The following is a 25,095-nucleotide window of genomic DNA, read 5'->3' as shown; positions in this document are numbered from 1 at the left end:
GTGATATTTCCACTAAGGCAAATGTGAGGAACTGGGCAAAGCCTTTGCAAATTGCCTTGTAACACATTGGTCAAATTGTGTCCCTCCTAATCTGTAACTACATTACATCATGAGTCATTCAAAGGAAAGGGTAGAGTTTCCTGTTCAATTCATTATAGAAAACAGAGTAACATTTAGAAAGTACGTAAAGAACAAGAAATGAGAACTGTACCTCTCAGGTACAGATCTTTTTCCCATATGATTTTCTCTCATTTTTACATCATTATAACTACTGGTAACTGGCTGTGACTTATTTCAGCTAATTTTATTTTTTAAATTACGGAGCTGTAAAGACAGATGTGACAGAAATCTCAAAGGAGCTCAAGCAGCAATACACGTAAAGCAGGAATGGGAAAACTGTGGTCCTCTCTTCAGTCCCAGCAGGGATACAGGAGCTGTAACCCGACAACAGATTCCTCATTTTTGGTATATGGAATCATATAGGCTGAAAGCAGAAACTTCACATGGCAGCTAGGCTTGTTGTTGTTGTTAGTCGCTTAGTCGTGTCCGACTCTTCGTGACCCCATGGACCAGAGCACGCCAGGCACTCCTATCTTCCACTGCCTCCTGCAGTTTGGTCAAACTCATGTTGGTAGCTTCGAGAACACTGTCCAACCATCTCGTCCTCTGTTGTCCCCTTCTGCTAGTGCCCTCCATCTTTCCCAACATCAGGGTCTTTTCCAGGGAGTCTTCTCTTCTCATGAGGTGGCCAAAGTATTGGAGCCTCAGCTTTAGGATTTGTCTTTCCAGTGAGCACTCAGGGCTGATTTCCTTCAGAATGGATAGGTTTGATCTTCTTGCAGTCCATGGGACTCTCAGGAGTCTCCCCCAGCACCATTATTCAAAAGCAGCTAGGTTTACAATATATTTAAAACTATTTTGTTACATGCCAAGTGACCACCAAATTGTTTTTAACTGTCAGGGGGCTTCCACGGGGTCTGCGGGAGGAGGGGAACCGGAGAGCAGATTACAGGGAGCCTCGGCCCCTTCTCTCCAGCAGTACCTCGTCCAGCCAGGAGAGCAGCCAAACCTCCAGCAGGGAGGAGAGGGAGGCAGCTCCAGGATGTTAGGTCTGAGCCATCGCACCACCTCAGCCAAGAGGTCTCAGAGAGGGAGACGCTACTTCCGTCGCCCCAGTTGCGCAGAGGCTTTAAAGAGGGGAGGCGGAGGCTGGGGGTGCCCAAGTTCTTATGCTGGGGTCGAAACCCAATAAACCTGTTAAAAGACAGGTGGGAGTCCGGTGTCGTTACTTGTGAGCAACCACCCCACGATCGTGACATTAACCCATATGTTTGGGTGTAGCAAAATTATGGATGATTAATTATGCACAATATGTGAAAAAGAGTATATTGCACTTGTAATATGTATAAAAGAGACAGGCCTCATGTACTATATTTCTGCAGCATCTTTATAGATATACATACATCAATACATACTCATATATATACAATCATAATAATGGTTGATGTGCTGGTTACATTAAGAAACTTGGTGTGCGGAGGCTTATGATATGTATATAGTGTCATACATATAGTAATTCATATAATATGTAAGGATTGTTCATAATATAGTGGAAATAAGTTCGAGATTTTCCAAAAATTCCATCCCTATCTGCAATCAATGTTCAGTTCCTCTTTTGTTGTGTGCCTTTTAAATATCTTTTTGCAAAGCTTCTCTTGGTGAACACTGCATTTTTCCTCCCATCAGACTACTATATGGTGTTTCGGTATTACATGATCTAGCTAAAACAGGAACTGCCATTTCAGGAAATCTTAGCTAGATAAATTGTGACACGCTATGAACACTATCAAGTTGTCATTCTGATGTCCTGACTTGGCTCATGAGAGGAATTGGCTTCGGTCAATCATCTTCCTAATGGAAATGACAGAATTCTTTTCCCAGGAAAAGTTGTTCGGGTGTAGCAAAAGGAAGGAAATGACCACAGCTTGTTGTAATGGGAGTGGGACAACACCCCCTGACACTTTTCTTTTATATCAAAGTTGGCATCTTTGAATGAAAAATCAATGAGTTCAACCTCAGTCCAGACAAGACTGAGATGTCGATTTGACATCATGTGGATGGCTCATGCTCCCCTTCAAAGATCACAAGCATACTTAGAGGCTACTCTGGGACCAATCTTGGATTGTGTCCACTGTGGCTACAGTGCCTTTTTGATGCTTCAGCCAACTGAGACAACCCCTCGATCATTACAACCTATCTGGCGACTCTTCTGCTGTCTTTCAGGCTGGATGGGTCATTGTAAACTAGAGGTCAGCAAACTTTTCAGCAGGGGGCTGGTCCACTGCCCCTCAGACTTTGCGGGGGACAAGACTATATTTTGAAGATAGAGAAAATGAATGAATTCTTATGCCCCACAAATAACCCAGAGATGCATTTTAAATAAAAGGACACATTCTGCTCATGTAAAAACACCAGGCAGGCCCCACAAATAACCCAGAGATGCATTTTAAATGCATTTTAAATAAAAGGACACATTCTATTTTAAGCCGTATTTTAATAAACTGTTTTTTTTTCTATTATGTTTTATTGTAATTTATATTCGGTGTTAGACCATCCGCGGGCCGGATTTAGAAGGTGATTGGGCCAGATCCGCCCCCGGGCCTTAGTTTGCCTACCCATGTTGTAAACCCTACAGTTTTGATAATAGAGTTGACTCACTGCTGCCTCTACTGGTGACAAATGGTAATTTTAAGCCAGAACTCTCCAATGACCTTGCGTCAATATGCAAATACATTTTTATTTCTAAGAACTTTGGCCCATAAATTGCCTTGTAAATATATGGGAACTGGTTTAAAATTATTGCCTTCATTTATCAATTTCAGGGATGAGTAGCCTTTTTTAGTCTGAGGGCCACATTGCCATTTAGGAAAGCTTCTGGCGTCTACTGGCCACTTGAATGTGAATATTACATTACCTGCATTCTCACACAACCCTCTCTTGTCTTCCATCCAGGAAAGCAAGAAGCATTATCAGAGTTCAATAATAAAATGAAGACTTTTTATTACTTTTCCAGCAGGGATTTTCATCTGAAGTTTCATTTTAGAAGTTATAGTTAACATACCATACTATGCAATTAGTGAACAAGAAAAAGATTTAAAATAAATAAATAAATTGTCCAGTAGCACCTTAGAGACCAACTAAGTTTGTCATAGGTATGATCTTTCATGTGCATGCACACTTTTTCAGATACACTGAAACAGAAGTCACCAAACCCTTATATATAGTGGGAGGGTGGGTTGGGGTTTTTCTCAGAAGGGTAGTAGATTGGGAAAAGATTGTGCCTTCTCTGTGTGTATGCCTCTATGAGAGTACATTTAGACTTCAGTCCTGTGTGCACATTCTGGGAATAAGCTCAAGTGAGTGGGACTTAATTCTGAATAAGCATGGAGAGAATTGAACTGCACAGTGGCAAAAAGAGACTACTTTGTTACTAGGGGACTTAAGCACTTTGTCTCCTCCAAAGGCAACATCTGATGACTTTTAATGTGTTCGGAAAAGTAAACTCTGCAATGTGTGGAAAGACAGTTTGGGGTCCTGAAAATACACAGAGTGCTGTGTTACACTTATTACATAAATGTGAGCTACAAATGCACTCATACCTTCAAATCACATTAGCAGCACTGTGTCTTTTATAAGCATCTCCTGGTACTTATACAAAGCTACTCTCCATGGTCTCTCTTAGCTACACATGGAACCCATCTGCTTAGATATACAACATGCCTACAAGTAGCCATGTTAGTAACTCATTGCAATGAGTTTCAAAGAGGTGCTCCTGGAAGGTTGCGTGAAATTTCAGCAAAATATCAAGTGATGTTTGCCAATGCTTACTCTAAAATATAGCACTTCACACGTGCTGACATCCCGCAATGCCAGCTAGACCAAACAACTCTAAAGGGCAGAAAGAAAAAGCCTCTTCCCGGCTTAAAGGGAGGAGGAGTTGTGGGCTGCACGCGAGACTCTCGCAGGGGGGGAATGGCCAGCATTCCCCCCAGCCCATTGGTCGGCTTCTGCCGGGGGCTCGCCTGCGGCGCGTCCAATCGGGGCGCGCTGGGAGGGGCTGCCATGCCTATATAGGCGAGCCCCCGACAGCGTCTCGCCCTCTTACCTTCGGATTCACCTTACCTTTTCTGATCGCTGCATCGTCGGATCGCTGCATCGGCTGAAATCACTCCAACGGCGTTTTTAAACGCCACTTCTTCCCTTTAGGTCACAGCTGAAATCTCTCCAACGGCGTTTTTAAACGCCACATCCCCTTCGCCGGGATCACAGCGAGGCTACCCCTTGCGGGGCTGCTCGGGCGCGTCTGCCGGCACCGGCACTCGGCTACTGGACCGCCAGAGATTCCACGCATTTTCCACGCTCGAACGTCGCTTCTACCGCCCGCGATCTCCATTCTGCCTCACTGCGTCGCCTCCCGGATATTGCCCTTCGCGAGCCGCGCCGCGAGCCCCCGCATCGGCGCGACCGTTTGCCGCAAGGAGCCGCTTCCCTGCGCTCCTCATCGCGCTGCTTCTCCCCGTTCTGAGCCGCATCGAACCCTCGCTTCACTCCAACGAGGGCCGTTCCCCCCGCGCCCAGCATAGCGAGGCTTCTCAGGCGATCCGGATCGGCGTGGCAACGTCGCCTCCCCTGTTGGCGGACCTCGCACGATCTCGCGGCTGCTGCCCGCCTGGCGCTTCGGCGCTGGAGCACTCTGTCGCGTGCCGCACCTCTCCTGGCGCGGCGATAGCGCCCGGCATTTTCTGCAAGACGCGGTAACGTACTGGGGATCTCCTCCTTTCCTGGGCGGGCTTTTGGGTGGCAGCCCGGCGGGATTCTTCTTTAAGTTCGGGGGCTTGTTTGGGGAAGTCACCATAGCTACGGCCGCCATTTTGTGCGCGGCCACGTGTCCTGCCTCGGCGGCCATTTTGTGTGTGTGTCATTACTGCCCGGCCCGATCACCGCTTAGTGTGCGCTCGTGCGATCCTTTTTCGGCCGCCATTTTGGGGGAGTTCGGCGCAGGTATCAGCTGCCCGGCCCGATCGCCATCTTGAGTGCGGCTGCGCGTCATTGTTTCGGCGGCCATCTTGAGAGGGTCGCCCCTAGCGGCTGCTGCCTGGCCCGAGAAAAAGTCCATTTGTGAGCGGACACGGCCCCTCCCCCCTCTACCAGCCCTCTTGTGTAGCTCGCCGCTTGCGATAATTACGCGCACTCTTCTGCTTTGAGAGCCGCGCACCCCCCCCCACGTCTGCCAAACTCGGGGAGGAACGCTTTATAGTATTTGGTACCCACTACTCTTTGGCAGTCGCTATTTGTTTCCGTTGGGTGGTTGTGGCTTTCAATTAAACTGCTTGCGTTGCTTTAAGAAAGTATTTAGCCATTCGTACTTTAGCTCAAGCTGTGCTGCAATTTACATCGGTAGGGGTAGTATATCATCACAAGTTGTGAAGGCTAGTAGCCCCCCTTGCGCACGGCTCATGGCCTTTTCGGACTGATTGGGGTTACCTCTACAGTCCTCCAGTGTAATTGGTCCGCTGTTTTCACGAGTTATTATATGTGTTTGTATATCTTGGTCACGTCTGATATTTTGCTGGATATTATACACAGAATATAGCAAATTACTGCGTCGGATAATATACCTCAATTTATTGGTTTAAGAGCTCCCGCTTGAATTCCCCATTGGTGCTGGATATTATACACAGAATATAGCAAATTACTGTGTCGGATAATATACCTCAATTTATTGGTTTAAAGAGCTCCCGCCCGAATTCCCCATTGGCGCGTGGGAGGTGGTAATTTTATTCATCTGCGCACTCTAGTAGCATATACAGTTGCCTTAACTCTACAATAATCAGCTCTCTGCAATCAAATGCTTAAACTCATCAGGACATCCATCTGACGGGCGTAATCACTGGCTGTATTTTACGTTGGGACGCTAAACCTTGCATTATTTTTCCTTCTATGTTATACTCCTAAGGTTTTCAGTTTGCACATCTTTATCAATTTAGTGGACGCCATTTCAGCGGGGCTAATTTCCCTCATCTGATTTGTTAATTCTCTGTGGCTTCATCTTGGGGGCGCATTCCTGTGAGTTAGCCTCCCAGGTAGCCCTGGGATTGAGCTGCTTGCTTCCTTTTCACTTTCATTGCAAATCCGTGTTCACTCAGACTAGGCGCGATGGCTCCAAAGCGGAAACAGACCCAGACCGCACCAGCAACTAGCAAAAGGCGCGCCACCAATGCTACCACTGCCAGCGCTCCTACGGTTACCCCTATCCCCATCCCTCCCGAAGCCTTGGCTACCTTGTTTTCTGGCTTTCAGAACTTCTTTCAGCAGGTATCAAGGCCGGGTGCTACAATACAGTTGCTCCCTGCTGAGGGATCTCAGGATTTCGTTGAAGACACGCCGAGAGAGGACGAGGCGCGCCCCGGAACCTCAGCCTCCTGTATTACAGCGGAACCTGGTCGCGTTGGTACCAGATCCCAGTCGGCTTCCGCTGCGCTAACAACTTCATCCGACTTGGCGGCCGTTGGTCCTTCTACACCTAGCTGTAATAATCCTATTTCCCAGTTTTCCCTGGGTACCCCGACTTGTTTGCGCAATCTCAATCTTTCTCAGGGCACTCAACCTAGGTCAAGGAGCCTGTCTTCAAATACCACCTCTGATGGCGAGAACTTGGAGCCTGCGCAGCCCTCAAGTCTGGGAAATAATACGGGTCAGTCGGATCGGACGCGGAAGGAAGCACCACAAACAACCAGCAAGAAGAAGACCAAGAAGATCAAGCACACGGATCCCCATGACGACTCAGGTAATTCTTCTAGTTCGGACGACGACGACCTTACCTTAGAGGGCTATTGGGGCGAGGGCGAGGAACTTGTAGGTCTGCCTGCTTGGGCGCACGAGAGGCGGGCAAACTCGCACCGCAAGACCTTCAATGGTACGCTTGAGTGGCGCGACGGTGCGTTGGTACCAGAGGTTAAGAAATCCACATTTGTGTCTTCGGATTTCATCTTGGGTAATCACTTGTCTAACAAAAAGCGTAACAAGATCCTTAACGGTGATTATGTGGACATGTTTACTCTCCTTCCTCCAGCTAAGATGAAGGGTAAAGGGGAAAAAATAAGAAATAGTTATGGCAAGCGTAGATACAGGGAGCCCAGGGCTGAGCGGACCTTCGAAAATTGGCTGGACGGCTTCCAAATTTATATGGGCACCATTGTGGCCTGCTACCCAAAAAGGGCAATGCACCTCCTGGCCTATATGGCCCACGTCAGAAAAGCTTATGCCCTAGCCGGTGAAGGTCCGGCACTCCTGTACGACGAGGACTTTCGTAGGAATGCCTCCCTGTTGTCCAGTACCAGGTGGGATTTAAGGGACCAGAACTTCTGGGGCGAGCACGTGGGCCCATACATTGAGAAGAAGCAGCCAGACACATTGCGACCTACAAAGTTGGATTATAAAAAATCAACCCGCCGCCTTGTGTGTTGGGAATTTAACAAAGGCACCTGTAGCAGGGCCTACTGCAAGTATAGCCATGAGTGCGATAAATGCCAGGGTTCGCACTCAGCCGCCGCCTGCTTCAAAGGTCGGCAGTCCTTTCGAGGGAGGCGCGGTAACTCTCAGCAGGGGTCAAGAGGTGGATCTGCAGCCGGCCAGGGCGCATCAGGTAACCGTTACTGATCGGTCCTTGGCTTTGGCTTACTCGCCGATTAAATTAGACCCCCTTAAATCCTTGCTTGCACACTACCCTAATAACTCAGCAGCCAAATATCTATGGGAAGGTTTTTCCTCAGGTTTCAGAATTCCAGTTGCTATCCCGCCCCTGTCGGGCGATCCACCAAATCAAAAATCTGTAAAAGAGATGCCCGAGGTCGCCAGGAAAAAGATATCTAAGGAGGTTGCTGCGGGGAGGGTTGCCGGCCCATTTAACACACCCCCTATCTCGAATCTACATATTTCACCATTGGGCATAGTTCCTAAAAAGAACCCCGGGGAGTTCAGACTCATTCACAATCTTTCTCACCCGAAGGGTTTCTCTGTCAATGACGGCATCCCCCAGGAGCTGTGCACGGTCAAGTACGCCTCCTTTGACCAGGCTATCAAACTTATTAGGCGGTTTGGCAAAGGCGCCCTCCTGGCAAAATGTGACATCGAATCGGCTTTCCGACTTCTCCCGGTACATCCTCGAGATTTCAGGTGGCTCGGTTTTAAATTTGAAGGGGAGTACTTTGTGGACAAAGCCATGCCCATGGGCTGCTCCATAGCGTGTTACGCATTCGAGTCCTTTAGCACATTCTTGGACTGGGCCCTCCGTTTCAGAACTGGTTTGGAGGGTGTCACACACTACTTGGATGACTTCCTTTTTTGTGGAGGAGCTAATAACAATGATTGTGCTTACCTCCTAGAAGCCTTTGCCTCCTTAACCGCTTATTTAGGAGTACCTTTGGCCGCTGGAAAGACGGAGGGACCTGTGTCTACCATAACATACCTCGGAATCGAACTGGACACAGTGACACAGACTTCACGGCTACCGGTAGAGAAGTTGGCAGCTCTAAAGCGGACTATCGCAGAGATGCTACCCGTTAAGAAAGTGACCCTTAAACAGATCCAATCCCTCCTGGGCCATCTTAACTTCGCGTGTCGGGTAGTATCTCCCGGGCGACCTTTCTGCGCCAGATTGGCCAGGCTATCAGCTGGCCTCAAAAAACCGCATCACAGGGTGCGTCTTAATAAGGGGGTAAAATCTGACATGGAAATATGGTTGGCATTCCTGGAGAATTATAATGGGGTGTCCCTTTGGCAGGATAATCTGAGGCTCCGGGTGGATTTTCAGGTGCAGTCTGACGCCGCCGGCTCCCTTGGGTTTGGTGTTTATTTTCGGGGCCGGTGGTGCGCGCAACGGTGGCCGGCTGAGTGGCGAAATACTCCTATTACCCGCGATCTAACCTTCTTGGAATTCTTTCCCATTGTCGTGGCCGTGCATTTATGGGCGGAGGAGTTTAAGGATCACCGTGTATGCTTTTGGACCGATAACCAGGCTGTCGTTGGCGTCCTTTCCAGGCAATCCTCCCGATCACCGAGGGTTATGGCCTTGCTGCGTGCCTTCGTCCTCCTATGCTTAAAATTGAACATTTATTTTTCAGCTAAATTCGTACCTGGAATCAATAACGATATTGCGGACGCTTTATCTCGTTTCCAGATGGACCGCTTCCGCTCTCTAGCACCAGAGGCTCAGGAGTTGCCGGAGGCTTTCCCGGAACACCTTTGGAATCTTGGGAACGAGATGTCTTAGAGGGAGTATTGGCGTCGGTTGCCCCCTCCACTCTTAGCACCTACAAGAGAGCTTGGTCCGATTTTAGTAATTATAGGTTAAAAACATTGGGCTCTGGTCCTAACCTCCCCCCCAACAAACAGGAGGTCCTGATGTATCTAGCGAACTTGAGGCAATTGGGCAGGGCTGCAAAGACACTTCAGATTCAAACTGCTGCTATCTCATTCTTCAGTAAGGCCAGCTATTCCATTGACCCGTGTGCAGACTTCTTAGTCCGGAAGGCTCTAGAGGGTTGGCGCAGGTTACAGCCTCCGCGTAGGGATTATCGCAAGCCAATAACCTTTGATATTTTGGCAAAAATTCATAAACTTCTTAGGGTCCTTTGTTGGTCCAAATATGAGGCAAGGCTTTTCTCCGCTGCCTTCTCGATCGCCTTCTTCGGTGCCCTCAGGGTAGGTGAAGTGGTTTGTGAGGGCCCGCCCAATAGATGCAGACGGGGCATTCTACTAGCTGACTTGTCGTTATCAAACAGAGAATTGGTAGTCTGCATCCGCCAGTCTAAGACTGACCAACAGGGGAAGGGTACTTTAATGCGGTTACCCGCTACGGGTCACATTGGTCCTTGCCCAGTAAAAGACACCAGGCGCTTCCTCCATTTGAGGCCCACCTCGCCTGGCCCCCTTTTAATTCACGCAGATGGCTCCCCCTTAACCCGCCACCAGTTTACGCGCATCATGCGCCGGGCAATTTCGTCTTGCGGCCTAGCCCCCTCTGAATATGCAGCCCATTCCTTTCGAATCGGGGCAGCCACTACGGCTGTGCACATGGGTTTGTCGACTGAAAGGATTAAGGATATGGGCCGGTGGAAGTCCAACGCTTACAAGGGATACCTTCGTCCCGCTAAGTAGCTTCCTTTTGCTACACCTGGCGGCCGCACTTATGTTTTTTCCTTTACTTCGCTTTCAGGACGTCTAACTAAGATCTGGATGGTGGGCCATAGCATCATGCATTGGGCCCGGGCGCGCGCTTGCAGACGGAACCTTGGCCCTAATCTCGGGCTGCCACGCTGTTTCAAAATCACTTGGATTACTAGACGGGGTATGCGTTGGTCCGAATTCCTACCGGCTGTGCGGGCTAAGGTTGCCTTGCGGGGTCCCCCCGACATCATGGTGGTGCAACTTGGCGAGAACGATCTGGCTTATCGGAAAGCCATAGATTTAAAATGGAATATATTTCAGGACTTTGACGAACTGTTGGCTACTTGCCCGTCCGTGACCATCTGTTGGTCTTCGCTGCTCGAGAGGCGCATTTGGCGCGATTGCGATTCACCAGCCGCGGTGAACAAAGCAAGGAAGTTTTTGGATATGGCTGTGGCCAAAAAGGTGCTGGCCTTGAATGGACTCGTGGTACCACACCCCGCTATAACCTTCCATGAGGAACGCCTTTACCACACAGATGGCGTGCATCTTTCTGATGATGGCAATGATACCTGGCTGGCTGATGTCCTGGTGGCTATTAAGGATTGGTTGCGGAAGTAGAGGTATTGGCGGCGAGCCCTTTCGGGCCCGATTGGCGGTAGGCATTGGATTATCTCTTGAAGGTCCAGATGTGGTGGGGAGGTTGCTGCCATCACCTCCCCACAATGCGGAGGGGTACTCCCTTAAGGAGTCCAAGGGGCGTTGCCAAGTCCGAAGCCGTGGAAGGTGAGGGCCTGAGGGCACGACCCCGAATGGTGGCCCCAGGATGGGAACCTAGTTGATGTGCATCGCAGGACCCATCCAACGGTGGTTAACCCTTCACCGACTGCCAGCAGAGCGGGCTGGAGTCAGATATAGTCGGTCAGATCCAATGCCTATGCCAATACCTCGCTTCTTCCGTAATCAATAAAGTTGTGGCCTATTCGACCCATTAACCTTATGCTATGTGTCCCGTGTCTTTATTTCTTCCGGGAGATCGCGTGCATTGCCACACAAAGCCTCTTCCCGGCTTAAAGGGAGGAGGAGTTGTGGGCTGCACGCGAGACTCTCGCAGGGGGGGAATGGCCAGCATTCCCCCCAGCCCATTGGTCGGCTTCTGCCGGGGGCTCGCCTGCGGCGCGTCCAATCGGGGCGCGCTGGGAGGGGCTGCCATGCCTATATAGGCGAGCCCCCGACAGCGTCTCGCCCTCTTACCTTCGGATTCACCTTACCTTTTCTCCCACCCACCTCCCCCCGTTCAGGCAGGGTTTCCCTCTGGACGTTACCTACGGACTTCGGTTGGTCGCCGTATTCGGGGCCTGGTAGGAGTTTTTCCCACCTGGCAAATTGGCTCCGGCCAGGTGGTTTTTCGCCTACCTCGTGGTAATCGTCACAACTTGGTTTTGGCGGTAGGCATTGGATTATCTCTTGAAGGTCCAGATGTGGTGGGGAGGTTGCTGCCATCACCTCCCCACAATGCGGAGGGGTACTCCCTTAAGGAGTCCAAGGGGCGTTGCCAAGTCCGAAGCCGTGGAAGGTGAGGGCCTGAGGGCACGACCCCGAATGGTGGCCCCAGGATGGGAACCTAGTTGATGTGCATCGCAGGACCCATCCAACGGTGGTTAACCCTTCACCGACTGCCAGCAGAGCGGGCTGGAGTCAGATATAGTCGGTCAGATCCAATGCCTATGCCAATACCTCGCTTCTTCCGTAATCAATAAAGTTGTGGCCTATTCGACCCATTAACCTTATGCTATGTGTCCCGTGTCTTTATTTCTTCCGGGAGATCGCGTGCATTGCCACACAAGCAAATTCTCTTGAGCACCAAATATATGCAGACTACAGAGAAATTCAGCTGAATTCGCTATGTCATTACAGCACTCTGATGACAAGCCATTTCATTAGTAATATCTGCTATACAAGTAAAGATGGAAGAAAATGATGTGTTAACTCATATCTGAAGATTTTCCTTATATAAAAAGGATCTATTGCATTTACATGTGCCATCTTAAAGAGAGAGAGAGCTAATATTGAAGTAAAATGTTCAGGCAGGGATAATGGGGCAATTTGATCTGCCTTATTGAATGTAAAAAAAAAATATGGGTTTATTCATTGTACTCTGCTAAAGTAAATTGTTGGACCAATATTCCCATAAAGACAAAAGGATCAATCAGTATAAATTAATAACAATGAAAAAAGAAAATGGAGGAGATGGAAGATGGAAATGCCTACACACCACTTGATGTTTATGACCACCAGGAGCAAAACAGAGAGTTTAGAAGGGATGGAGAAGGACAGCTGTAATGGAGCATGAGACTCTTAGTATCAGGTTCATGGGTTCAAGCCCCATGTTTGACACAATACACAGATGTAAACACAGCTATCCTTTCAAAGTCATACTCCTTCAGATTTTGCAATGCAGCCAGTTCTCCAGCAGAGTAATGTGTACAAATATGCATATACTGGGCTAAAGCGAGATACAAATGAATACATTTGTGAACATAACACATACAAATGCATTATATTGGAGGAAATTGCTTTGCAGAAAAGTGTATAATAGGGGAAAATTCATACAAAAGTGTGTATAATAGGAGAAATTTGCACTAAAATGCTGGTGGGTTTTCATGGGGACTTTTTAATAATATAATAACAATTGGAAGCTGATGCGGAATTGTGGAGGACTAAAATTTGTTTGTTGTTTTTAAAAGTTCAAGTTGGAAAAATGTGAAACTGAGACAAAGCAGAAATTGACAGACCTGCCCATCCCTATAGTGTCATAAACTTATAAACCAACAGTTTCTACCTACAGACATCTGAAAGGTTCGTCCACAACAGAATCTTGGGTTTATTTGGTGTGTTTTTTGAACTTTATAATAGGAAAGAATTTCATCACAAGGACTAGACTATACTAGCAATTTTTCCTCACCCAGAATGGATGTTTTCCTCTTTGTTTCTAGTCAGAGATTCTCATTTCAGCATTTCCCATCCTGTTTACAAAATTAGAGGCACTTTTGGCACCACAGATTCATATAGATAGATATATCTTCAGCATCTTTAGCAGTTCGACATGGAAATTTCTTTGCACGGGCCTGTTGCCCTGCAAGCATTTTGCAGACAACAGTAGCACAGTAAGAAGAGCTTTGAAGCAGACACAATCAAAGCAAGGGGTGTGGTTGTGTCTGTGTGTGTACTTGCATGCTTGTGCATGTATTTATGCATGTGTGAGCCTAGATACAGTTTGCATCCATTTCAGAAGCAGCAACATACTCTTTCTCATGACAAAATAAAAAAATTCCTTCAGTAGCACCTTAAAGACCAACTAAGTTTTTATTTTGGTATGAGCTTTCGTGTGCATGCACACATTTAAGCGGGGGCTGGCAGAAGACATAACTTTAATGCAGGGGTCCCCAAACTAAGACCCGGGGGCCAGATGCGGCCCAATCACCTTCTCAATCCAGCCCGCGGACGGTCCGGGAATCAGCATGTTTTTACATCAGTAGAATGTGTCCTTATATTTAAAATGCACCTCTGGGTTATTTGTGGGGCATAGGAATTCATTCATTTTTTTTTTCAAAATACATAGTCCGGCCCCCCACAAGGTCTGAGGGACGGTGGACCTGCCCCCTGCTGAAAAAGTTTGCTGACCCCTGCTTTAATGGGTAGAAACAGTCAACCATTCACACAGTAGTCGTAGGTCTTCTTCTGCTCCACTGACCCTGTGGGTTAACAAATGTAGTGCCCAGAGGCACACATGTGGCCACAGAAGCCATCCCAGGTGCTCTCTGGGTCCCATTTCTCTATCCCTCCTGAAATTAGGCATGAAAAGAAGCATTCTCTTTGAGCGAATAGAATTGGGGTGTGGGTGGGTGTGCATGTGTTGCCCACAACAGTTTTATCCAGTTTACAAATGTGTCCACGGTTTTAAAAATATTGGCAATTCCACGAATTACTAACTTTTCGGAAAGGCCTGGCCAATGTTCCAAATAATGTTTAAAGTGTACACTATTGCTATCAATGCACTGGTGGAGTTGGCTGTCTTATTTATATAGCATGGCTGTGGAATCTCTGACTGATCGTACAGTAGGATGAGGCTAAAGCTATGTCCTGGCACAGTCATAATTTGTACAAGTCCTGCAAGATTGAAATCAGGGTAAAGGTAAAGGTAAAGGGACCCCTGACCGTTAGGTCCAGTTGCAGACGACTCTGGGGTTGTGGCGCTCATCTCGCTTTACTGGCTGAGAGAGCTGACGTTTGGCCATAGACAGTTTTTCCGGGTCATGTGGCCAGCAAGACTAAGCCACTTCTGGTGAAACCAGAGCAGCGCAAGGAAATGCCATTTACTTTCCTGCCGGAGCAGTACCTATTTATTTATTTACTTGCACTTGGTGTGCTTTCGAACTGCTAGGTTGGCAAGAGCTGGGACCGAGCAACTGGAGCTCACCCCGTCGTGGGATTCGAACCACCAACCATCCGATCAGCAAGCCCTAGGCTCCATGGTTTAGACCACAGTGCCGCTTTGCACCCACTTAGCAAGCTAACAATGCTCATCTCCATGCTGCAGAAAGCTTTGACTGCTGTTTTATCTGTACTGAGCTGAGGCTACAAGCACGGAAGTCAATGAGGTTCCCCTCCCCCTCCAATGTCCTCCCTACCCCACTGTTAACAGATCTAGGGTTGTATGATAACATTTGATTGATGGATCACTTTCCCACCTCACAGCAAATCTGATCCTCGGTGAAGGCGTCATGCATAAGGCCAGCACAGCAACTTTGATGGTGGTCGCATAGAAACAAACAAAAAGCAACTGAGCAAGTGAATAGGAGTTTATTTAGAAACTGTAGGAGCCTGATGTCATCTATGGGCAATGCTCGCTCTGGCCCAGGCTTCTAAAATATGAGACACACATGTTGCACATGGTGTTCTCTCATTTGAAAATGGCACAGCCACTGCAGATTTAAAACACTGGCTGTGATCTTGGAGAGCATCCAAGAGTTATATAATTTATCAGACCTCCCCTTGCCCTTAGACATCTGGGAGGTTTGCTTCATTTTTGAGGCTATGTGCTCCTACGGTTTCATTCAAGCAGTTTCACTTCTGACCTCCCAGCCCCTCCCCCTTGCACCCACCCAACTGCGAGAGTGGCTTAGCTCATGCACACAAAACCCACTTCACATAATTCCTCTGACTGACAAGGGACAGAAAACGCTCAGTATGACACTTTCTTGTAAAAGCATAGCTGCATTATGACTCCGGGATTAGAAAAGACACGAGCAACTTTCAGGAAAGGCCAAACTCCTGGAAGAAATAGGATGACAGAAGAGTTGTTAAGGCAGCTGAAAGGCAAGATAATGATTTATTGACAGGTTGGTTTCATTTAAACAGGCTTTTGGCCAGGCTGCTTCAGTTACAGGTGGTGATACATGCTGAGGAAACTATATGTTTTCCTCAGAATTGAGGTCTAAGTTCAGAGATAAAATAGAAAAAGAGAAAAAAAATACACCCCAAGTAGGACAGCTGACAAAACGTTGCAATGTTCCCCAGTCCCTAAGAGGATGTTCCTGTTCAGGGTTCAACCCATTCTGGAACAGGAGCTCTGTAGTCCTGTTTAAGCACCATGCCATAGAGCTTCAGGAAGGGGGAAAGGATATTCCCCACTTTCCTTTCTTTCCTTTCTACACACACACCCCACCCCTTCCACCACCACCAGAATGCCCCCTTCTTGCTGAACTCTGTGAGGGAAAGTCATTCTGCAAGGCCTTGACCCTTATCTTCTCTGCTCCAGGGGAAGGGGAAGCGAGCAGCCATGCTGTGCACCAAAACTTGGCAAGAGGAGGATATTCCACTAGCAGTGGAAGTGGTGGGGTAGGTGGGCAATCTACTGCCTGAGGCAGCTGCTTCACCCCACCTCATGGGTGAGACAATACTGCCCACCTAGCATGGTCAGTTATCAGAGGTGATGGGAGTTGTAGTCTACCGGCATGTGGAGGGGCACAGGTTGTCCAGTCCTGCTTTCGGCCCCTCTTTCTCTCTCACACACACACTTTTCTCTCTCTCTCTCTCTCTCAAACACATACACTCCAGGAACACTCCAGGTTTGTTGCAGAGCTTCCTTTTCTTTATTAATGTGCACACTTCTCTGTTTGCTATGTTGAAACAACTCCTTTGTTGTAATATGGCTCCATTTCACTCCCAACCTGATAGGCACTCAGCCACCTGCATTTGCTAATGGGGGAATTATGTGATGCTGTGGAGGGATGCGGGTGGCGCTGTGATCTAAACCACTGAGCCTTTTGGGCTTGCCAATCAGAAAGTCAGCGGTTCGAATCCCTGCGACAGAGTGAGCTCCCGTTGCTCTGTCCCAGGTCCTGCCAACCTAGCAGTTCAAAAGCACGCCAGTGCAAGTAGATAAAAAGGTACCGCTGTGGCGGGAAGGTAAATGGCATTTCCGTGCACTCGTGGTTTCCACCACAGTGTTCCCTTGTGCCAGAAGCGGTTTAGTCATGCTGGCCACATGACCCGGAAAGGTGTCTGTGGACAAATGCCGGCTCCCTTGGCCTTAAAGCGAGATGAGCGCCACAACCCCAGAGTCGTCCATGACTGGACCTAATGGTCAGGGGTCCTTTACTTTTACCTTTTACCTATGTGATGCTGTACCAACTTTTTTGTATGTCTGTAGCTACACAGTTTAATATATCTTTTGTAAGTGAACAAAATACAGAAATATTTAATGGAAATCCAAAAGATATATGTTCTATGTCATTCAGAGCATATATTGACTGAGCTATGGAAGGCTACATTGGCTGTGTATACACCATACATTTAAAACCTGAATTCTAAATCTCTGGAACCTACCCTGGAACCTGCTGGTGAAGTGCGGGGAATAAATTTATGATTATTTATTTTTGTTGTTGTCATTGTTTCTCCCCCCCCCCCCAAAGAATCTTGGGAGCTGTGGTTTTCTGGGAGTTGTAGCTATGTAAGGGGTAAATGAATATTTTTTGTGTGTTTGGGGAATTTTGTGTTTTAAATGTCCTTTAAATGCATGGTTTGTTTACAGGTCATGTGTGCATCATTTGATATTTGGGGGGGGGGGTAAGGGAAATGCTATTCAAAGAACAGGACCCAGCTAGATAACAAATGGTGTAGTAAATAATATATCTGCAAGTCAATCTTTATTTATTTTTTAAAAAATCCACGTTAATAGCAACAAACACACTGAACACTGATGAAACGCCAAATGCAAATGTACAAAAACTTTAAACTGTTCAAAATCGCCTGTTCTTTCCATTCTTATTTTGACATCCTGACCTCTGCTACTGTAAAAACCAAAGAACATCTCAACACTGGGTGATATTCCAAAAGAGTTGGGTTATTTTGCTTCAAGCCTACCTTGGAGCGAAATAGAAACTGAAATATTTATGGGCTGAAGTATTGGTTTTTCATCTTTGGGACCACAAATCATGTAACTCAAGCTGTATCTGACATCTTAAATAAACTCAGTTGTCTACAGACACCCTCCCACTAGTTGGGCATGACATAATATGGCTGTCATGAAGAGTTTATAACTGAAATGAGAGACTTCATGGCTCTCTTTTTTTCTGAAGTATAATTTCGCAATCAGGATGGAGAGGAGGAATTAGAGATGGCAGTGTCTCTGGCACTGTAATCCCCAAAGCAGCTAAACTGTAACCCTCAAGCCACTTTGGTTTGGGGGTACACCTCTCAGCTGCTTCACAACTATTTTTACTCAGAACTAGTCCAAATGCATCTGCACCAGTTGACAGCATATTCGGAAAATATCTCCCACTTTGGCCACATAAGAAAATAAGTATAACTGTATAAGAATGTAAGTATAACAGAAGTATAACTGAGCAGAATCCTCTTCTGGATTAGACCAAAGGCCTAATCCAGGTTCAGCATTTTGTTCCACTGTGGCCAGCTAGATGCCTCTGGAAAACATATACAAAGGCAGTAGCTGTCTCTTACTGTCCTTCACATTTGTTATTCAGACCATTTGTCCATGCAGTCCAGTGTTGTCTTACTCCAGCCTCCAAATGTTTTGTACTACAACTTCTTGACCATCATTCCTGAACAATGGCATTGCTGGCTGCAGCTGATGGGTGCTATAGCCCCAAATATATTGGGTAGGAATGGATATATCAGTCGATTTTGGTTTCTCACAGTTTTTCAGTTTTCCAATCTTCAGTTTTCAATTCTGCAATGATTTACATTTTAAAAACCTTATGACAATTTGTCAGCATTTTTGTGAAAATTTCTCTTAATGAACACATTTCTGTATGCAATTTTGACTTTTATACACATTTGTGCATGCAGTTTTATCTAATATAATGCATTTTTTACATGTTGTTTTGTGCAGAACATCATCACAAAATTCAGAGAAGAGCAAAATTTTAAGGATAGTAGGATTTTAAGTCACATATTGCTTTGAGAAGGGCAAATTAGGTGTTTTCTCTTTAAAGTGGAAACAAAATCTATTTTCTTCTCCATACACCCTCCATTTCTCCTCCAGATTCTCGGGGGAGGCTGCCGTAGACAAATTCACACTCTCTTCTCACACATTTTTGCATGTTTTCAACCCTCTCAACACATGAATACATGAAATACATGAAAATTGCATGTATTGAATTTCAGGCTTAACTGTTGATAGCCAAACCAAATATTTTATATGCAAAGACAAGGACTTGATTATCAACATAAAAGAGCTGACAGTGCAATAGTAACCTTTCTAACAGAACTAGAAAATCACCCTCAGTCAGTTCACATTTCATGCATTATACCTTACAGTTAAAAGTGATTGCCAAGACAAAGCATGACATCTCTACAAATTAATTTGCATTTTGAATCAATAGAGAGGAGAATGAGACTTCAGTCAGTGCAAGGAATCAGACTTTTGATCAATTGTCAAGATCAATTGCGTCAACTGAAATAAAACTGAAATAAGAAGCATACTGACATTATTCAAATAAGCCAAGTTCTTCAGTGGATTTAAATCCAGTGAAATTTCAGTGCAGGAGTAACATTTCAGTAGTAGACAGTGTGACTGAAGGCATTACGCACACAATCATCAACAAAATATTTGTTTTCTGTTATTTAATGTGTGTTTCAATAGTAAGCCCTGGTTGACAAAATGCTTGGAAAGCGCAGTTACAAGACTCATACACCTTGGCACGCTAGGGCATAGGACCATATGTTCCCACTTCAAAACTTGTAAATACCAAGGGAAGAACTTTCATGTGGGACTCAGCCAGCAGATCTTTTTCATCCCCATGTAAATCTATAAGCTGCGGAAAGGTGAGTAATTTAGGCTCCAATGGAATCACACAGTTGAGACTTTTTACCAAAATGAAATATAAACCAAATTAAAACAAAATAATTGGATGGAACCACTTGGCTTCCTAAGGATCTTGGGATGTTTTGTGAGGCTACAGAGAAACCTGTGGGTCAGAATGGTAATCTGCACTATGTGGGCAGCCAAAGAGATTGAAATCTCCACCGAAACGCAAACACTACAAATATCCGAGAAGTAGTCCCATTTCTGGTCGTAGAATTATTCTAAGTGAAAACACTGTTTAGCTATCAGAGTTCCAGTATGTTTGTTCTGTATCAATGCCATGAAAACTCAGCTGAAAATTCAATTACTGATTTACATTGGTGCCCAGATGGCAGAGAAGAGTACCTGTAACCTGCATATAGATCGTGTTTAGTGCTCAGATCCAGCATTTCAGATGTCTCCCATGGAGAAACACATCCTGAAAAATGTTGCTAGTCATTTCCCCTCCTTGAATTCCCTTTAAAGCAAAAAGCACCTGATAGACCTCAACTTTTGTTTTACGCTTTTTACTTTAGCCAAAAGTCTTAGCAACTCTGTTCCTGGGTCTTTTCAACCAGCTGCTGCAATGAAAACTCTTGGTGGCACTGAAGCACCTCCACTTTGGAAGAAAGGTGAAGGCACCTCAGAAGTTCAGACGCTTGGGGAAGCCACAGGACCATCTGCTTTTCATACCTGCCCATCAGCCTAAAGACCCAGGATGGATTGCAACATTAAAACAACGTTAAAACCAAGTTTCATATCGTAGAATCTGCTGCCCATCGTTACATTTTTTTGACCAGATTCACCTTCCAATCCGCAACTGGGACAAGGCACTTAAAAAGCATGAAAGTCAGTTGTACTTTGAACACAAACGAATCAAGCTGGTTGATTCAGCTGCAGCTGATTCATCTATTCAGTGTGCCTCGTTCTGTGAGCCAACACAGCTACAAACAGTCTGAACTAGTTTAGAACTGGAGAGCAGGCACCAGGTGTGAATATGGGAAAGATTTATTTCAAACAGCTTTGAAGGTGTTTTCATGCAATGAGATAAGCACATGAACATTTGGAGACGCCTCTGACACAGGTAGAGTGTTATTTACTAACTCAACAGACACTCTATGAGGCACCTTACCCCCTTTGCCTTTTGGCCAACATTTATCAATTTTTCTGGCTTTTTTTACCCTCTTTGTTTTAAATCATGAAAACATGTTGTTGTTTTTATTCAGTGTGCCATTCCGTGTAAATGCATAGCATTGTGAGAAATGTTATTCCAGCTCCTTTCCTCTGTTTATACCAAAGAAGCAAAATGGATGCTTCAGAAATTGTGGGTTTGTTAGCACTGTATTGCATGCATTATCTTTTTTTCCTTTTTCAATGCTTAATGTTTTGTTATGTTATTGCATGCATTATCAACTAAATATCTGGCATGACCCAGGAGGCCAGCTCCTGGAGAAGTTACTAAGAGGTGTGACCTGGCTCTGTCCAGGCTCCCAGGCCTCATTGAGAATAAAGTTTGATTCATACCACTCCACTTCTGGTGAGTTATTTCATAAACCACAGATGGCTTTGCAGACATTGGCCCAATTCATGCATCTTGCTTCAAACTTGTCTCACCCCCTCCACTTCTTAATTGCTCTGTTATTTAAATGGGATTGTTTTATTATGTGTTTTCATTATTAATGTATATATTTTAAGGTTTGTATAATAGGTTTTTACACTTTGTAAACCACTTTCAAATCTGTTTTGGCATTAAGCAGTATATAAATATAATTTAATAACAATAATAGAGTGACTTTCTGGCACAATGCTGCTTCCTCTGCATATTTATAGGAGTAATTATTTTTCTATAAATATAACCATCTTGAAAATTCTCTTTTCAACTAAAAAGCAAACTTTAATATATGCAGTTTCTTCCACAGATCAAATGTCAAGTTTTGATCATAAACAAAGCATTTTGTTGGATGGTTTTGGGGTTTTTTTTTTAATAAGTTGCATAAACACAAGGGTCAAAAGCATATCCAGTTGTTCTTATTTTTAAAGGAATGAAATATGAAATTCTTAAATAGAAAACATGCACAAGCTTTCAAACTCTTAAAATGTTGCTAATAGGGAAAAACTGTAACTCACGCTGCATGGTGGAGGTTTTGCCACTACAAAGGAACTGCTCTGGCTAAATTAAAAAATAAGATAGAAACAGCCTATGGCCTCCATTAATGTGGCCCTAATTCAAGTCCAGTTCAGAAATTCGTAAGGTTAAATGCATGGACGGGAATCTTACATCTCGAAAGAATGACCGTTCCCCACATAAAAGGGGAGGCGCAGCCCCCTGGGATCCCTGGGGCAGCCCTGGAAGTTCGGAGGCCGGCGCTGCCTTCCCGGGCTGGATACTGGTGATCTCTGGCCATGCAGTTACCTGTCCAATCCAGCTCGGGGAGGCGTTGCTGGGGGGATTGGCCAGGTAGGAGGAGGTAACCTTACCTTGAACACGGCTGAAGCAGAGTCATTCCTGGGAAGCAGTCGATGGCTCCAGAAGCATGCAGGTGCTGCTACAACAAGGCTGTTGATGAAGGGCCAGAAAGGAATTTTCCCTGCATTGGCAGGTTTCGCCTTTCCCGTAGCAATTTGTCACAACTTTGGCGGATGCAGGCCTTGGGCGGAATCCTTTAGTCATCTACATAAATGGGGGTGGGGGCGGTGAGCCCCCACCCCACCCCCATTGCGGTGGCAATAACAGGGTTCCTGTAAATGGGGGAGGCATTGACCATATGCAATAGGCTGTCATTGCTCTCCCTCTCCAGCGGCTGCAATCGAAGGGGGGGCAGGCTATCTGCTTGAACATACGTTCTCCAGAGCTAGCCCAACCCCCACACATGCTGGATAACTCTGAAATTACCCAGATCCCCGGCTGGGGGCTGGGAAGCATATACGCCCGATGCCTGAGCCAAGGTCTCCCTACATCCAAATTCTTAATAAAGTTGTGGCCAATTTTAATCCCATAAAACATGGTCTTGTGTCATCATTCCGCTCGGGGGCTGCCTGGGGGCTTTGGGGGACTCCGTCTGACCGCGCAAATGCCTACTTGGATAGTTCTTCCTTGATTGGGATCCCTGTATGGTTGGAGGAACAGCTGGGTAAGTAATCTATTTGCATTCAGCTGAAACATGGGTAGGTACCATCATGCAGGCATCTGTGCTTGGTGTATGGACAGGGACAGGGTTAGAAGCCATAACTTGTGGAGGAGAATTTATAAATAGCGCTTCATAAATGAACAATTCAGTAATTTCTCAATAAATCCATTTTTTCGGTAAATGAGACTTAGACCAAGCATTGAAGCACCACAGTAATAAACATTTTGGTGCCATTGATTTCAGTGGGAACAAGTTAAGCACCTGCTTAATTGTCTTGTTAAAACAAATAACATGATATAAAAATGCTTACATTTGGCAAAATTGTGCCTACTGTGCCTTTTGCTGAATGTCTTTCGTTTGCTGATTCATAACTGAATTTGTTGTCTGAGCTTGTTAAGCTGAAAAAGAGGGCAAATCTTCTACACCTTGGAAGACAAACTATTTGATGGGAGGCGTGTATTCAGTTTGTTTATCCTTTCAAAGGTCTGGTTTCATAAATGTACTGGATTTCCTAGTCTGCTCGCAAACTAATAATCTAATTAGACTGGGAAGTCTTTTTTATTTTCAAAATAATTGCCAAATTAAACTAATAACAGTGCTGTGCCTGAGAGCTGAGAAACATAAATTATAAAAGATGATGGTGATAATAATCATGTCATAATAGGTCTGGCATTTTGATGTGCAAAATGAGTGTCCAACGGCAAAGTTAGTATCTTGCATTACAGCACAGGTGTTAATTATGGCTTTATTCATATTACTTGGCATCTGACTTAGTGAAGCTTACTATGAGAAAATCAACCATTTTGATTCTAGTATATCCATGATGCAGAGATCATGAAAAAGTCAAATACAGTGGTACCTTGGTTTACGAACTTAATGCGTTCCAGAAGTCCGTTCTTATACCAAAGCGTCCTTAAACCAAGGCATGCTTTACCACAGCAGCGGGGGACTCAATTTACTAATGGAACACACTCAACAGGAAGCACAACATATTCTGCTTCCAAGGCAAAGTTCACAAACCAAAACACCTACTTCCAGGTTTGCAGCGTTCTTAATCCAAGTTGTTCATAAACTAAGCTGTTCTTAAACCAAGGTACCACTGTAGATTTAAAAGTATGGGCATGTGCCCAGTAATCACAGAAGATGTATCTTACGATGCAAAAAAAAAACCCACACCCAAAAAGTCAGATTGCCTATATAACATTGTTCTCTAAATGGTGTTGCATTGACCAAGGAAAGATGAGATCTTGGGAATTAAAGGCAGGAAACCATATGTGAGAAATGTGAAGAATTTGGAATCACCATGAAGAAAATGCTCAAGAGCACCCTCTCCCTTTTCTGTTCAAGACCCCTTTCCTGAATCCCTTCATACAGCCATCAATGGAGACTCCTTTAATTCTCTATATTGTTTTCATAGGACAGAGTTCACAAATCCCTTCTACCCTCTCACAGGATCTGCTGGACATTTGCTTTAGAAGGCATCCCCATTACCTCAATTTTAAACTTTTGATGTGGCAGGCAATTGATAGGGATTTCAGCTATCACATTATTCACAATTCCAAACAAAATATAAAAAATCCTTCCAGTAGCACCTTAGAGACCAACTAAGTTTGTTATTGGTATGAGCTTTCATGTGCATGCACACATCTTCAGACACTTCAATTCCAAATACAGTACTGTAGTTAGGGAAGTCCACAGCAAGACCCTCTTGTAGGCACACTGTTGATCACTTTCGCACATTGAAGCTCTAGTCTTCCATTCTAGCCCAAAGAAATTTGACCTCACTGAAGAATTGAAAAATTTGGCCTTTTAAAAATAGCTCATTCTTCTCATTCTCCAAGCACATATGGGATATGTCCAAAAATGCTGGCAAAGCATGAAATTAAATCGCCCCCATCCTTTTTTTAAATTCAAAAGTAATCAAACAGAAACTAGCCAAAGCATTTTTTTGGCTTGAGAACAAGGGCTTTCAAATAAGAAATTCCAAACAAAGCATTACTTCCATCATTTTGTAAAATTGTAAACACCTGAAACAAGAATGTATACTGAAAGTACCTCCTGTAGTGTTTATAAAATAACCAGAGTCAGCTACTACAATAGCAAAGTACTAATGCTATGTAACTGAAGATATTATAACACAGTCTAGCTAGTTGCCCATCAATGGCTGAACTGAACATGGAAATCTATCCATATAGATTGGTTGTATCTGAGTGAGTTGGTTGGTCATGTGCCATGTCTACTTTCATGTCCTATTTCCAAGCAGTTTTGAGCTCCACTTTGCTCTTGTTCTCTGCTTCCTTTGTGAGCTTTACTTAATATTATTTAAAAATATGAAAGGATATCATCTGCTAACAACAGGCACTGTGAAGG

The 25,095-nt window shown here is 45.3% G+C and overlaps 1 long non-coding RNA gene across 1 annotated transcript in view; it reads right to left on the bottom strand.

The window, feature by feature from the left end:
• The window catches only part of LOC148685955 (uncharacterized), a 42,257-nt gene extending 19,993 nt beyond the window's left edge, over window positions 1-22,264 (bottom strand). Inside the window, exon 1 of the long non-coding RNA XR_015949848.1 lies at window positions 22,076-22,264. This is a non-coding gene — a long non-coding RNA (uncharacterized LOC148685955). The remainder of the gene's footprint in view (window positions 1-22,075) is intronic.
• Window positions 22,265-25,095: the final 2,831 nt, after the last annotated feature.

The sequence above is a fragment of the Zootoca vivipara genome, chromosome 4 (assembly GCF_965207765.1).
Source record: "Zootoca vivipara chromosome 4, rZooViv2.hap1.1, whole genome shotgun sequence".
Lineage (NCBI taxonomy): Eukaryota > Metazoa > Chordata > Lepidosauria > Squamata > Lacertidae > Zootoca > Zootoca vivipara.
Note: the sequence above shows the minus strand (reverse complement) of the source record. Positions and strands in the feature narration are given on the sequence as shown.